Source organism: Eurosta solidaginis, chromosome 4, assembly GCF_040869045.1.
Source record: "Eurosta solidaginis isolate ZX-2024a chromosome 4, ASM4086904v1, whole genome shotgun sequence".
NCBI classification, from domain to species: Eukaryota; Metazoa; Arthropoda; class Insecta; order Diptera; family Tephritidae; genus Eurosta; species Eurosta solidaginis.
Window position 1 is genome coordinate 198,275,166 of NC_090322.1, and position 15,189 is coordinate 198,290,354.

At 35.1% G+C, this 15,189-nt stretch overlaps 1 protein-coding gene across 8 annotated transcripts in view; it reads left to right on the forward strand.

Moving 5' to 3' along the window:
• kek5 (kekkon 5) overlaps positions 1-15,189 on the forward strand; it is a 780,906-nt gene that overhangs the window by 219,080 nt on the left and 546,637 nt on the right. Inside the window, exons 1-2 of one of the 8 annotated variants that reach the window (XM_067784519.1) lie at positions 6,214-7,098; positions 13,189-13,249. The exons of 5 other annotated variants lie outside the window; for them this stretch is intronic. The gene's annotated coding sequence lies outside the window, so the exon portion shown is untranslated. Of the gene's footprint in view, positions 1-6,213; positions 7,099-13,188; positions 13,250-15,189 lie in introns of those variants that run through there. 2 more of the 8 variants (XM_067784514.1, XM_067784515.1) reach the window with 2 other exon arrangements.

Sequence of the window (15,189 nt, forward strand, 5' to 3'; positions counted from 1 at the left end):
AGCCCTCGGCACATGCTTACCTTGGCATTGGGTCATAAATACTAATAATAAATCAGAAACAATCCACATTCATAACCAACAAATGTTCTCTGTGGCAGAGATCGGCATCAGGTAACTTTTTTGATACTCTAATATATCCGCAGCAATTTGAGTATGAGTACGTATAAAGCAACCAAGCGCAGCTAGCCTGATCTATTCGTTTACATACAAAAATTGATGTGTAAGTATAAGCTATGATGCATATGGATACAAGCGACAACGGTCTCTCACGAACTATTCTCGTGTTTGGTGTGCTTTCGTATGAAATTTTAATTGAAATACGAGGCAAAAGTTTGCTTCGATGGGTGAACTTCAAAGCGTAACTGCTAGCTCAGCTAATCAGTTATCAGCTGAGTGAAAGAAATTGTGCTTTTGAAACGATGCGTTAATCCAACTGTCAACAACCAATCGATAAAAACGTTGAGTGAATGGAGCGGACAATTTTTATGCTCACTAATTTGTCGTAAAATTGCAACTCTGCGTTCCAAGAAGTTATCACTAATCAACTTCGCCAGCAGTTGTGCTTTTGGAATGCGCCCCATGCTTTGTTCAACTCATTCAAATGAATTTGTATATATGTGCATACACATGTTCACGTGTTCTTGCAACAACAAAACGTTAAATACATACATACATACATATGAATATACAGATTTTGGAAAAAACATATAGTATGTGTTTGCCAAAAGTGGCTTCACTTCGGATATCAGCATCTTCGGTTGTCAGATCTTTCGCGTTCAACGCTAACGCGGTGTCAGAATGAAAAAGACTCTCAACCAAATTACTGATACGAATCGCTACGTTTAAATAACTCTGACTGAGTATGAGTACACGATTTTTTATATCATGATCCGAATATATTGGGGCATATTCATAATCGAAATAAAATGTGACTAAGTTAGTTGAAGCATTTTTGACAGAGAGCACATATAAAATTGTGTCAAACAGTAGCTGTATTTCGTTGCTAACTAGTACAATTAAAACACTAGCTAGCTTACCGAATTGCATGGAAAGCAACAATAAAAAGTAATCGAGTTGAGTTGGCTAAGCGCTTTCAGTTGAAACCGCTTAGGTAATTGTCGACCTGATTGATAGTGTTGTATAGTGTTGCATATTCAAAAATAGGGCACTATTGTGAACGAGCGAATGAAGTGAACATACGGATGTGCAGATAAACAAAAATAACAAAAGAACAGCGTGGTGGCAGGGTGACATACATACAAACAAACACACGCATTTCATGTATTTTGTTTTTGTAATTCTCTGGTTGAGTTTTAAAAACATACTGCGCTAGAAGTAGAAATGTCAAGGCAGCTAAACAAAGTAACCATCTGTATGGTTTTGCCATAATGAAATTGTTTAGCTAGTTGGAGCGTTTTTTTCGAGTTCGCGTAATAAAAAAAAACCCCAGTGTTAACTAACTTGAAATCATATTTTATTGTAACTTTGCCTATGTCGCGCTCAGTTTACAACTACTCACTGCAGATCTCTCATCTGTTTTAAAATAAAATTCCAACTTTCGCTTAGTTAAATTCCATCGCCAAAAATCTGTAAAACAAAATCAAGTGCGCAGAAAAATATGCAACATTGAGCGATACAAGCCTAACTTCTATGTTGGTTGTATACACAAAAATAGCGAAGTTACCTGCGTTCTTGAGGACTTAGGCTTTTATGCCAAGGTGAGCACAAATCTTTACCGATAACTCTGTTATCGATTAATTTATCGAATTATCGCAAAGTAATATTGCATTGTCATCGGAGTTATACATGCGTGCAAAATTTCAGCTCAATCGGACACCGGGAAGTGTATCAAATTTAACTTGCAAGATTTGATTACAGACAACAGCCAACTGAAACTAAATAAAAGCTTATAAAAGAGCTTGCTTACTTAATGGTCGCAGGCCTTTATTTTAGCTTCATCGTATCATTTTCACCTATTTTGCGAAAGAGGACCCTAAGTAGACCACACCACAGGCGATCACATGCGCCAACAAAGTTGGCAACCAAGTAAATTGTCAGTGCTGAAAACAAAGCTGAATAAAGCGAAAAAAATAAAGATAAAAAAGAAGGAGCATCAAGAGTGACATAAATGCTTGCAATAACACCTGACAGATAAAAAAAATACAACTGCACTTTGGTGACACTACTCAGACGCTCGAAGCTAAATAATGCCCGTAAAATCGTTTTTATATGATGCTGCTGAGGTGGGAATTCCTTGCAAACATGCCACATACAAATATGTACGGTTATGCAATTCACTTCCAAGGAGCGTTGCCAGAAATTTTTCAGAAAAAAAAATGCTAGATGGACAAAACATAAGAGGGGCTAAACTAGATAAAAATGTTTAAGGCTAAAAAAAGCTAAAACTTTAAAGCAACTTTTCAAGCGTTTTCTTTTTTCTTCATTTTATTCATAATAAACGTATCAGTATAAACATTAAATACTTCTAGTGAAAAACTAAAATTAATTTGTACTCCAATTTTCATAGAAAATATTTAATATAATTTACAGATGCATTCTGTGTTTAGTAAAAATTGTGTAAAGCGACGCATTTGATACTCTTCTACTATTACTACCACAGCATATCTGTGAAGCTGAATACTCAATCTCGCAAAAACTCTTCTAAGTAGGTAGCTCTAGAGTTCCAGAAAAGGAGAAAAAAGGTCTGCAATTTTGCGCCCAATATTCACGTTTTTCCAAAAGTCGAAAATTTAAAAACAAAAACCTGAAAATTAAAAAAGGTGTTCTGAGTAGCTATTAAAGGTTCTGGAGTTTCAAGAAATGAGAAAAGGGGTATGCAAAATTAATTATGCCCAATTATCACATTTTTTCAAAAGAACGAAAAATTGTTTAAAAAAATTGCAAATATTAAAATAATTGGTGTTCTGAGTAGCTTTTCAATAGTTCTGGAGCTCCTTAAAAAGAGGAAAAAAGTTCTGCAAAATTTCGGTAAAACATTTACATTTTTCTGAAACTTGAAATTTTTAATAAAATTTGAAATTTAAAAAAATGCTTTTCAATAGTTCTGGAGTTCCTGAGAAAGATAAAAATGATCTGGAAAATGTGATAATTGGGCGTAATTTTGTAGAACTCTTCCTCATTTTCAGGAATTCCAGAACATTTCAAAAGCTACACGGAATTTTGGATTTTTAGAAATTCGTGTAGGTGCAGTTCGCAATTGTTCAAGTCCGCCCTTAATGGCTGCAAATAGCATGGTAGCTCTTTTGTCTACTTGGGCACTTAGAAAAACAGTTGAATGTTTTTGAAATCAAAAATTTTAATTTTGCTCGGAATTAGTTTTGAAGCAGGTGAAACCGCCTATTAAATTAAATGGCAAACACACGGAACTAAATCGCTATTAGGTTGATGTTGCTATAATAAAGTTACTATTCCTCCATTCCTGCATGCCATAATATGTAATTAAGCACCTCAAAGTTTCTACATCCAGCCCAAATTCATTCAATGTTCCTAAAATTTTATCTACACCAAATTGTCCGTCTAGATTTTGTAAAATATTGAAAACAAGTAAAGGTGTCTAAGTTCGGGTCTAACCAAACAATATATACTCAGCGTGAGCTTCAATTGCACGTTTCATTTCAGATAAATTACTTTTCTACATAACACGTGGCACCGTCCGTTTAAAAAAAATGTCTCGCCATTTCCTCTTACAATAAAACTTGATAAGTGAAATATCATTGATATCTAAATTGCCATGGTCTTTAACCAATGCCGTCCATTTTTACCAGAAATATTTTTTACTATAGGGAAAATTTGTGTACCCAATTTTATTACGATCCGTTAATTTTTCTTCGAGTTATGGCTCCCGAAACATGTAAAATTTATTCGTCATAAAAACGGCGGTGCCACACCCATTTTCAAAAATTTTTGTGTTTTCCAATGTAATGTTATAATTAAATTTAAAAAGTAAAATTCTATTGATACAAAGCTCTTTTTCGCCAAGATATAACTTATTATTTTCGTCTACGACCCTTTTAAAAATCTTTTATATAAAAGTGGGCGTGGTCTTTAACCGATCTCGTCCATTTTTTCTAGAAATATTTCCTGCTATAGGGAAAATTTGTGTACCCAATTTTATAACGATCCGTTAATTTTTCTTCGAGTTATGGCTCCCGAAAAATAGAAAATTGCTTAGTCATAAAAGGGGCAGTGCCACGCCTATTTTTCTAAATTCGAAGTTTTTCCTATTTATTGTTATAAATCCACTTGGGAAATGAAATACTATTGATATGAAGCTCTTTTTTTGCAAAGATATAGCTTATTTTATTCGTCCACGACCCTTTTAAAAATCTTTTATATAAAAGTGGGCGTGGTCCGATTTCGTTAATTTTTCTTCTAAGCATTCCTTATAGTAAAGGCAACCTCTCTGCCGAATTTCGTTAAGATAGGTTTAAAGATTTTTGATTTATGATTAATAATATTTGTAAAATTGATTTTATCACAAATGGGCGGTGCCACACCCATTTAAAAAATTTTTCACATTTTTATCAAGAGTCTCAATATCAGTCCACATGTCAAATTTCAACATTATAGGTGTAGTATTTACTAAATAATCAGGTTTTTTGTGTTTTCCAATATCTTAATATATAAAAATCACGTGTCATTATGTTTGGCGCCAAAGGACTCCGAAACTACTGAACCGATTTTGAATTTGTTTTGCACCCCGTGTGTAGTGTGATCTAACTTGAAATATAGGATAGGTTATATCTCAGTTTATAGTCGCAATATTATTTTATTGCAAATTTTGTATTTGTTTATACGTAATAATAAAATGTTACGTATACGCACCGGCACTCACATTTTCAGGGGTGCGGATATACTTCCGTGTAATGGGTTGGTGTTTAATTAAACAACGTGCTTATCAATAAAAAATATTATAGCGAATGATTAAATGTGTGTTAGTTGGTCGCCGGTGTTTGAAGAGATGCGTCGGTCGATTTCAAACGTTCACACAAGTTGCGTAAACCTCACGCGATGGTTACTACATAGGTTTGGTTGCGATCGACGAACAGGGTCTCGAGATATAGGCCAAAACGTGGGCCAGTGAATGCCTAGACAGTGTTTATACAATATGGATATGAAATGAAAGCTGTTGATGAGTGCTTTAGTACAGAGTAATATATTATCCAGAGACGGACTGGGACGGGGATTAGGACTAGGACTGGGACTGAGACTCGAAGTGGGACTGGGACTGGGACTGGAATAAAATACATATCACCCTCTGCGACAGGCAATAAGGAATGCAGAAGAATGAGAAAAAATTGAGAGAAGAGAAAAGAGAAGGATAAGAAGATTGAGAAAGAGATAGAATGAGACGAAGATGGAGATAGATGAAGCGAAAAAGACGGAGGGAGGAGTGAATAAATGGATTAGGAAAAAGTGGAGAGGGGGGGAGGGCAGAGTCAGACGGAAAAAGCTTATTAAAATGTATGCATATAGGCCAAATTTAGGGCAGAACAACGTCTGCCGGGTCTTCTAGTGTTATATATATATATAAAGTGGGCGTGGTTATCATCCGATTTCGCTCATTTTCAATACCAATCTATTCTGGGTCCAGATAAGCTCGAGTACCTAATTTGGTGAAGATATCTCAATATTTACTCAAGTTATAATGTTAACGGACAGACAGAGGGATGGAGGGACATGCCTAAATCAAATTTTTTTTCGACTCTGATGATTTTTATATATGAAAGTCTATATCTATTTCGATTCCTTTATACCTGTACTACCAACCGTTATCCAATCAAAGTTAATATTCTCTGTGTGCAAAGCACGCTGAGTATAAAAACCTAAAAAATTTCTGAAAAAAGGTGAAATAAAGCTTAAAGCTAAATCACATTTCAAGCTAAACGGATAATAAAAAAGCGAAATCTAGTTTGAAAAAGCTAAAATGGCAACACTGCTTCCAAGTACAAGCACATGCAATATACCAAAAGTAAGTTGGTCCATGAAAAAAAAAAGACTTTTTTATGTATTTTTTTTTTGTTTTATTTCTTGTTTGTGACATATAACTACTAAATAACTAATACCGCAACAAAAACATAATCGAATTGTTTTTGGTGGTTTTGCACAAATTTGTAAGCAATGTCGTGGCGTGTTGCAAGCACATGCAATGCTGCTCGAGTTGATGAATCACGTGAAAGTTGAAGTAGCCGGCGAAGGTGAAAAAGAAATAAAATCTCACTGCATGACGATGACACAACCAAAGTGCACAGTTACAAAGCTACAAAATACACAAAAATAGCAATCACGGTTACAACCCGTACCTGTGCAAGTGTATGTGTATGTGCAGCATCAAAGCGCTCATCATTGGGGTAATTTGTGTGCTTGTTTTTCGTTAGTTCAGTTGTTTGCGCGAGCTTTATTCACAGAGATCTCTGCTAGCTGTCATTGCCTTTACTTATTTTCTTTCCCTTGAATTTTTTTGATGTATATTGTTGCTTTCCTCTTTAGCTATATTTTACATCTCTCATATCAAACGGAAAATCACCGTTATCGTTTGTTGTCTTGCCATTGCTGGACAATCTGTATCTGGTTAGCTATGTTAAATATTTCTATTTATGGCATGCCATGACATGTCACATGGCATGCGAGCAAAAATGGTAAATTTAGTCTTTGCAAGCCATTGAACCGGAAAATTGACGGAAGTGCAGTCCGTTTTTATGCTGCTGACGCGACAGTTGCCGCATTATGTGTGATTTATTTTTCATTTGATTAAACGAATTATGCTACATATATAATTCCTTTAATGTACTTAGTTATTATTTAACTTTTGACTGTAATTAAATTTACATCAAAGTAAAGGAGTGCATATAATAAGGAATATTTTATCGATTAATTTAATAATTCCAGTTCAGCAAGGATTGTCAAATGACTGGGAGGAACTCGGTGCAAAATTCTTCACTATAGGTCAAGGTGTATGTAGGTAAAAGCTGCGGACATATCAAATTTCAACCAATCCATGAAATTAATAAGAGCGTTTCAGAAACCGCCTATGGAAGCAGAGGAAGAGGGTGGCCTACACTCCGCTGGACGGACCAGGTAGGAAACGATTTAAACTACCTTGGTGTGAGCAAGAATTCTTAAAAAACGCTCATAAGATTCATAAAATTTTTCTGATATAGACAAGATATGGGTTGCAGTGAAATCCCTGTGTAAAAGGATGCAATGTAACCACAAGGCAGTTTGGTGGGCAGATGCCATCAGAGTGACCAAAGTTTTCAAAGCAATATGCTCTCATGGTATCGCAATTAAATTGCGGACTTGTCGAAGAAACCTGTCGCAACAAAGCAGCGCTCCTGGCACTCGATCTGCTGAAAACCTTTTAACTCAATTCTTCATGATCTTGAATAATGTCCGCATTATCTGAGGCTAAGGGTATGCATCGCAAATTATTTGACTGTTTCGCAAGATCTGTCGAAATTGAATAGAATTTGAATAGGAAACATCAAGAATTAAGAAGGATGAGGGGTTTGACTTCATATATTTTTCTACGTAATAAAAATCCGTACCCACCAGAAGAGTTGTTATGGTTTTTTACTCGTTTTATTTACTGTTAAATAATGATTTCATAATAACTGGAACATTAATTAATTCTGCTCCAAACGGTCATCTCCTTCAACCCTTTTTTCAGTTTGCACTAGTTCAATGCCAGTTTGTTCAAGATTTGAATAGTGCAACTAATGTCACAAATAAACGCTTGCGTCGCTGACTTTGTACTACTGGAATTTTAATCTACTTTCAAATCTTGAGTGCGATGTTTGGTAGTGATCAAAGCATAGGGCTGCGATATTGAAAATACTCAAACTATAAGAAGTCGCAAGATTTCTAAAATGCGGCAGTTAGGACGGATATAAAGTGCCTTCTTACGGGTAGAATAACGACATGCTAAACAGTCAGAACTTTCTGAAACGCCTTAAGCAGGACTTTCCTGTTGAACGAAGATATGTAATTCAGCCGCTTGAAGCGACAGTTAAGGGGGTTAGAATATAACGTCAGGTATGTCTGTGGCGACTAAAATTCAAGGGGTTGCCAGCACAATTTATAGCTTCTATAACCCAATTGCCAACCTCACCCACCCGTGGCGAATCCTGTTTGTTTAGCAGCCAAGATGATCCCAAGTTCCTCATGAATGGGAATGCAGGATGGCCTAGAAGGTTTCATGTGGTCATAATAAATCGTATCTGAGATGGCGGGGTTAGTACCTCAATGGTGCTCGTTACCGGATTGTACCAGATGTGCATCCGGCAAAGGACCATCAGCATCGATAACACTCTCCAAAACCTTCGGGGAGCGTCCTTATCGCTACAACAACAACAACAAGAACATGTGACGGTGCTCCAGCAGACCGTCAGTGAGATTCACATTTAATTCGTTTATTAGTTAGTAAACTGAAGCCCTTAGAATGCCGCTATCAGCGAGATCACAATGCAGCAGGAAAATAATGTGACTTAGTAAAGTAATAAACGCAAATCAAAATGCCTTAACTTCTTTTTCGATAAAGAAAATGTATTGTCATAGTTAAAGCTCATACACTAAAAAAATAAGCTTGTAAAATTAACCGAATTGCGGATCACATCAACCGAAATTTATTAAATATGTAGCGATCGCAAAAAGATGTTGAATCAACTTCGCACAAGTTGTTGATTCTGAATTGATCGTTTCAATACTCAAATCAGCAAAAAAAGTTCATCATGCGTAAACCAAGCTTTGCTAACTTAACAATTATTACTTTTATCCTAAGAATACTAAAGAAGTCTGTTAAACTAACAGATTTTCGTCATCGTAGGAACAAAGTAGTTGTCCGTTGTTGGCATGTTGAGATCAAAAGTGGTTACCTTACCGACACCACCTATATAAACTCAAGCACGAAAAAAGTGAAGCTCAAAAGTTGGTAGCAAAAATCACAAGCAGCATAAATGACGTTCCTCCAACAGCAAGCCGTTTTTTGCCACCAATGAGAAAAAAGAACCCAAAAAAAAAATATTAAAGCAAAATATTCGATTAAAGTAGACGTTGTCCTAATGAAGCTATGCATCGTAGCGCCTAGTACCTACTTTGTTTGCGAGCACTAAGTTCATAGGGCTTGGGTTTTTTTGGCGCTTCTACCCACTAACGATTTGGTTGCCTTTCGTAACTGAAAATTTGTGCAGTCAACTAATTTTAAGTTTAAAGTTAAATGCGTTTTTCGGGTTGTTTATTTTACTTAATAAGTTTTTGTTTTCCGTTGTTGTTTATTATTATATTTTTATTTTATATATTTTTTAAGTTAGTTTTAGTATGGCGGCTGTCAAGTCTTGGTGGCATTGCATTCTTATACTTTTGTGTTTTGTTGACCTCTTGATGTATTAGTTTTTTGTACTTTTTGTATTTTTTCTGCTAAGAGTCGTTTTCTGTCGGTATATTTTGTTGCAGCATACATTTCTTAGCTTTTTTATATGTTTATTTAAAGATATTTTTTACTGTTTCGTTATTTTTTCGAATTTAAGCCATTTCAAGTTTTGGCTTCCATTCAACCTGTGTTTGTATATTGTTATGATATTTTTCTGTGTACTATATTTTAGTGTGTTGCCTTATTTTTTCTGTACATAAGTAATCACTTTTTTGTTTTATTGTTTAAGTTTTGCGTTTATCATAAACTACCATTCCCTTAACTTAAATTAGGTTAATTACAGCTTTAACGAACGAATGGACATCATTTGTTTACATTTTTTGTTTGTTTTGTTGATTACAATTTTAATGCTTTGTATTTGGCTTTGTTAAGCGTTTTTTCTATTTCACTGTGGGGTTTCTTTCATTTCGCTTTGTTTGCTATCCTGTATGCGCTGAGTATTAGTGGTGGTAAATATTTTCGTATTTAAGTGTAATAGTTTTTGGTGGGGTATTTGATTTCTATATTTGCTTGTGCTCCCTGTTTTTCACTTTTTCTATCATCTATAGCGTGAAAGCCACGTGGTCCTCACCAATCATACTACATTATTAAGGTATTTTTTCGGTTGTTGCGCTTAGTTTATGGTTTATGATTTATGATGATCTTTTTAGAGATAAGCTAAATTGTTGCATTGTTCGGACAAAACTAATTTTTGCATTGTGCAATAGACAGCATAATGCAACGCGAAACAAAGCCATCATATGTAGAAAATCCACCAAATAACATGTAGTTTTACAAAAGCAACACTAACAAGATACATAACTTTTGTGTATCGTTATTATTTGTAAACAAGGTTAAGTTAGGTTGAACTGGCCGGTCCATGAGGATTATACATAGACTGAATGTGTCCGTAGTGCTGCCAGAAGTTTATTTTAACGACCAAACTGAAAAACTCTATCAAAAACCAGGAACTATGTTATAAAATAACTCCATCCTATTGGCAAATACTAGAAGCTTTCTAAGACTCAAGTCACTTGCTGCTTCTTGATCTGACAGCTGTATCACTCCTAATAGCTGGAGTCTTAGCCTGGCAAGCGTATGGAACGAGCACAAAACGTGCTCGACCGTTTCCTCCTCCAGCCCGCACTTCCTACATCTTCTATCACTGGCCAAGCCTAATTAAAAGGCATGTGACGCCAGAAGGCAGTGTCCAGTCATAATACCCGTCTTGAGTCTATAGTCCTTATTTTTTAGTGAAAGAAGATACTTTGTTAGTCTAAGGTTGTAAGACCTACACATATTCTTCGACACTTTAGCAGCTGTGAAGATTGTTCCACAGAAATATCTGTCATATCAACAGCCTTCAATGCTATTTATGTTAAAGAAAATCTGTTAGTTTTACCGTTTTCATTTGTATCCTCAGTTAGCAGAGCTGTGGCTTGGGTATGATGATTTTTTTGTGGATTTGACTGTTCAAACGGCCAATTAAGAATCAACAATTTATACAAAGTAGAGTCAACAGTTAGTTGTAATAAATTAAAATTTAAAGAAAGCTCGGGTGAAATCACCTGTAATTTGGTTGAATTGACAAGCTTTATTCTTTAAGTTTATATTTATACATTTCATGAAAATGAAATGGTATATTAATTTCGTCACGAAACTCAAAATTGTAAGTCCTTAAAGGAAAATAGATAGACCCACCACTAAGTATACCGAAATAATCAGAATGAAGAGCTGAGTTGATTTAGCCATGTCCGTCTGTCTGTATGTCCGTCTGTCTGTTTGTATGCAAACTAGTCCCTCAATTTTTGAGATATCGTGATAAAATTTGGTGGGCAGGTGTATTTGGGTGTCCGATTAGACATTTGTCGGAACCGACCGGATCGGACCACTATAGCATATATCCTCCATACAACCGATTTTTCAGAAAAAAGAGGATTTTTGTAATATCTTACTCAATTTAACAGATTGAAGCTTCAAACTTCACCATATACTTTCGTATATTGCACATATTGTTGCCTGAAAAAATTGATGAGATCGTATATATCCCCCACAACCGATTGTTCAGATAAGAAACTTTTTGTAATTACTGCCCTATTTTAAGAGCTAGAGGCTTCAAATTTTAACGAATGCTTACGTATATAGCATATATTGTTGTCTGAGAAAATCATACAGATCGGTGGTATATATAGTATATATATGGTGGTATATATAGTATATATATAGTATATATATAGTATATATAGTATATATATATAGTATATATGTATATTTTCGCAATTTTAGTCCCATTTTAACAGCTAGAAGCTTCAAATTTCACCGAACGCTTACGTATATGGCATATATTGTAGTCTGAAAAAATCATAGAGATCGGTTGTATATATAGTATATGTCTCATACAAACGTTTGTCAGATAAGAAACTTTTCGCAATTTCTACCCCATTTTAACAGCTATAAGCTTCAAATTTCACCGATTGCTTACGTATATAGTATATATTGTTGTGTCAAAAAATCATAGAGATCGGTGATATATATAATATATATATGATGGTATATATAGTATATATATAGTATATATATTTTTGTTTTTGCGATTTCGGCCCCATTTTAATAGCTAGAAGCTTCAAATTTCACCAAATACCTACGTGTATAGCATATATCGATGTCTGAAAAAATCATTGAGATCGGGTGTATACATAGTATATATTTCATACAACCGATTGTTCAGATAAGAAACTTTGCGCAATTTCCGCCCCGTTTTAACAGCTGGAAGCTTCAAATTTCACCAAATGCTTACGTATATAGCATATATTGTTGTCTGAAAAAATCATAGAGATCGGTGGTATATATATTATATACTTCATACAAACTGTCATTTTTGCCCCTTTTTTACGGATAGAAGCTTCAAAATTCATCAAGTTTCCTAAAATAGTTACGCTTACTTCATATATTTTTGAAATACGTGATTCGTAGTCGTAGTTTTTACATGCAGACCACAAAAAATCTGAAACTTTGCATCCTCACACAAAGTACCTACCTATTTTTTATTTTATATTTATCTTAAAAATCGTTTAGATATGTTCAAATTTCACCAAATGTTTACGTGTATAGCATATATTGTTGTCTGAAAAAATCATAGAGACCGGTGGTATATATAATCTCATACAACCGATTGTTCAGATAAGAAAGTTTGTGCAATTTCTTCCCCATTTTAACAGCTAGAAGCTTCAAATTTCACCAAATGCTTACATATATAGCATATATTGTTGTCTGAAAAAATCATAGAGATCGGTGGTACATATATTATATACCCCATATAAACTGTATTTTTTTGCCCCTTTTTTACGGCTAGAAGCTTCAAAATTCAAAACATTTCATCAAATAACGTTTACGTCATATGTTGTTGAAATACGTGATTCGTAGTCATAGTTTTTACACGCAGACCACAAAAAATCTGAAACTTTGCATCCTCACACAAAGTACCTACCTATTTTTTATTTTATATTTATCTTAAAAATCGTTTAGGTATGTAGATCTGTTCACTAGATATTTCTTATCTTATACATCCGATTATTCGGAGATTACGAACGGGATAAGATTATTGTTCAGCCCCATTCATGAAAGGTATGAAGTCTTCGGCATAGCCGAAGACAGTCCCGTCCTTACTTGTTTTCAATTAAGATATACCACAGTCAACACATATAGCGTGATATTACGAAATTATCCACTTATTTTAATAATTTTCTTTTTTATCTTTTCAGGTAAGTTGTTTCATCAATTACTTAGATGCATAAACTCAAACTTAACTTCCTTTATAAAGTTGTAAGTATAAAATAAAATAAACTGCTTGCATATCTCTGTTAGCCCTACTCTGAAAGTAGCGCTATTTGAAATTGTATGCTCTTTAGAAGCATATACCAAATGAACGTAAATTTAGTACATTTGGACGTGAGATAGTCTCAGGTCTTATGAAAAAAATTCAGAGATAAGGTGTTCTTAAACCGTTTTCTGAGATAAGTATTTTTGAAACTTTTGAAAAAGCCAACAAAAAAAACGAGACTGCTCGTCCCCTGCTTCAAATTTGATCACGTTCCCACCTTTATTAGAAAATCGTTTATGGGGATATCGTCTTTTGAAATCTTAAGCAATTTCTTATTACTTATCTACGGATATGATACCGTCCTCTCCTTATTATCAATCTCATCGCTTCAAAAAATTTTCGATGGAGATATAAGCAAAGTGAATCGATATTAAGGCTCGAGCTGTCAACAAAGCAACACTTTAAATTTTTCCCAGTCTTGGAGTTAAGTGTCCGTGTATCCGCTCCAAACATAACTCAATCTCATGTGTTAGTTCCGTGTAATACTTTCCTGCAGTACTGAAGCTCACTTGATAATGTCAACGTCTTTTCAATTGCTTTCGCGCATGAATGGCGGCAACATCTGCGCGAATATGGTAAATAGCACCAGAGCCTGAAAGATCCGCATCTAAGGCACCTGTGCAATAACCTTAGTCAATTTGTAGGGCCCCTTTGTGTAGAATTGAGGAAATAGTTCTCCATAAATCCGAAATTTTATTGCACCTGCTCAGATATATGCATATTAAAAGAGTACAGGATGCATAAAACTTTCGTATACACGTCTTTGGAACGGTGGTGCACTCAAGAGCTTCGGAAAACTACTCTATTTTCACCGACATTTCTTGTAAGCGCAGCGACAGAGATTCAATAAATTGAATCCTAATGATTAATAAAGCCAGCAGTTTTAGCTTGTACTTCAAGCAGTAAACATCTCATGCGTAAATTATATTTCTCCATGTAAACATATAAAAAATAAAATAAATACAAGGGGCGATATATACCTTCCAAGAGAGTTGAGACCAAGCTTATCTTTCAATTTATGTCGTGCTCCTTTTTAATTTTAGACGGGATGGGACCTAAAGTTTTTACGCCGGTTCCGAACGAATCTGCAAGGCAGATGCATTTTCACTGAGAAGCTTTTCATGGCGGAAATACACTCGGGAGTGTTTGCCAAATCACTGCCGAGGGGCGACGCCGCTTAAAAAACTGCTTTCTAATTGAAAAAGTTGTTTCTAAATTTTTGACGTTGCTTTTCCCGTGCGTTGAATCGAGGATCTTCGGTGTGTTAGGCGGAGAACGCTATCACCACACCACGGCTGGCGCCGTTGCGTCTGCATTCGTAGCTCTTCCGCGGCTGTGTACCACTACTTTGGACCGCCTATGTTCAGTACCAAATGATTAAGATTCGCTTTATGTAGGGTGTGTAAACCACGCCAGCGAATCTAAAGTGCCTGAGAAGAAACGTTTGTTATCTTACTTCACCTCAAGGAGAGGAGCTGTTTCTATCATATTTAACTTAAATAATTCTTACATAAGGTGTACATTTTTTTTGTTTTCGTGTATGATATGCACTAGCGTTTGTAAAAAGACAATACAAATACAAATATTTACTATAGCAACACGTTGCACATTATATTTAACACATAACTATCACACGCCCCCACATTATAGAGCCCAACGACCGCAAACATTTACGCTGTTATTCATCATCATTACTCAAATGGAAATGTGTGAGCAGCAAAGTACACATTTGCGTAAGTGGAAAGCGAGTGAAATGGGAAAACTCAGAAAACTTTTCAACTTCAACTCCTTTAACTGTTATGTTCTTCCTGTCACTACTTACGCACTCGTTGTTGTTTATTACGCTTACTTAAAATAAATAATTTTCCTTTGAACGGTATGA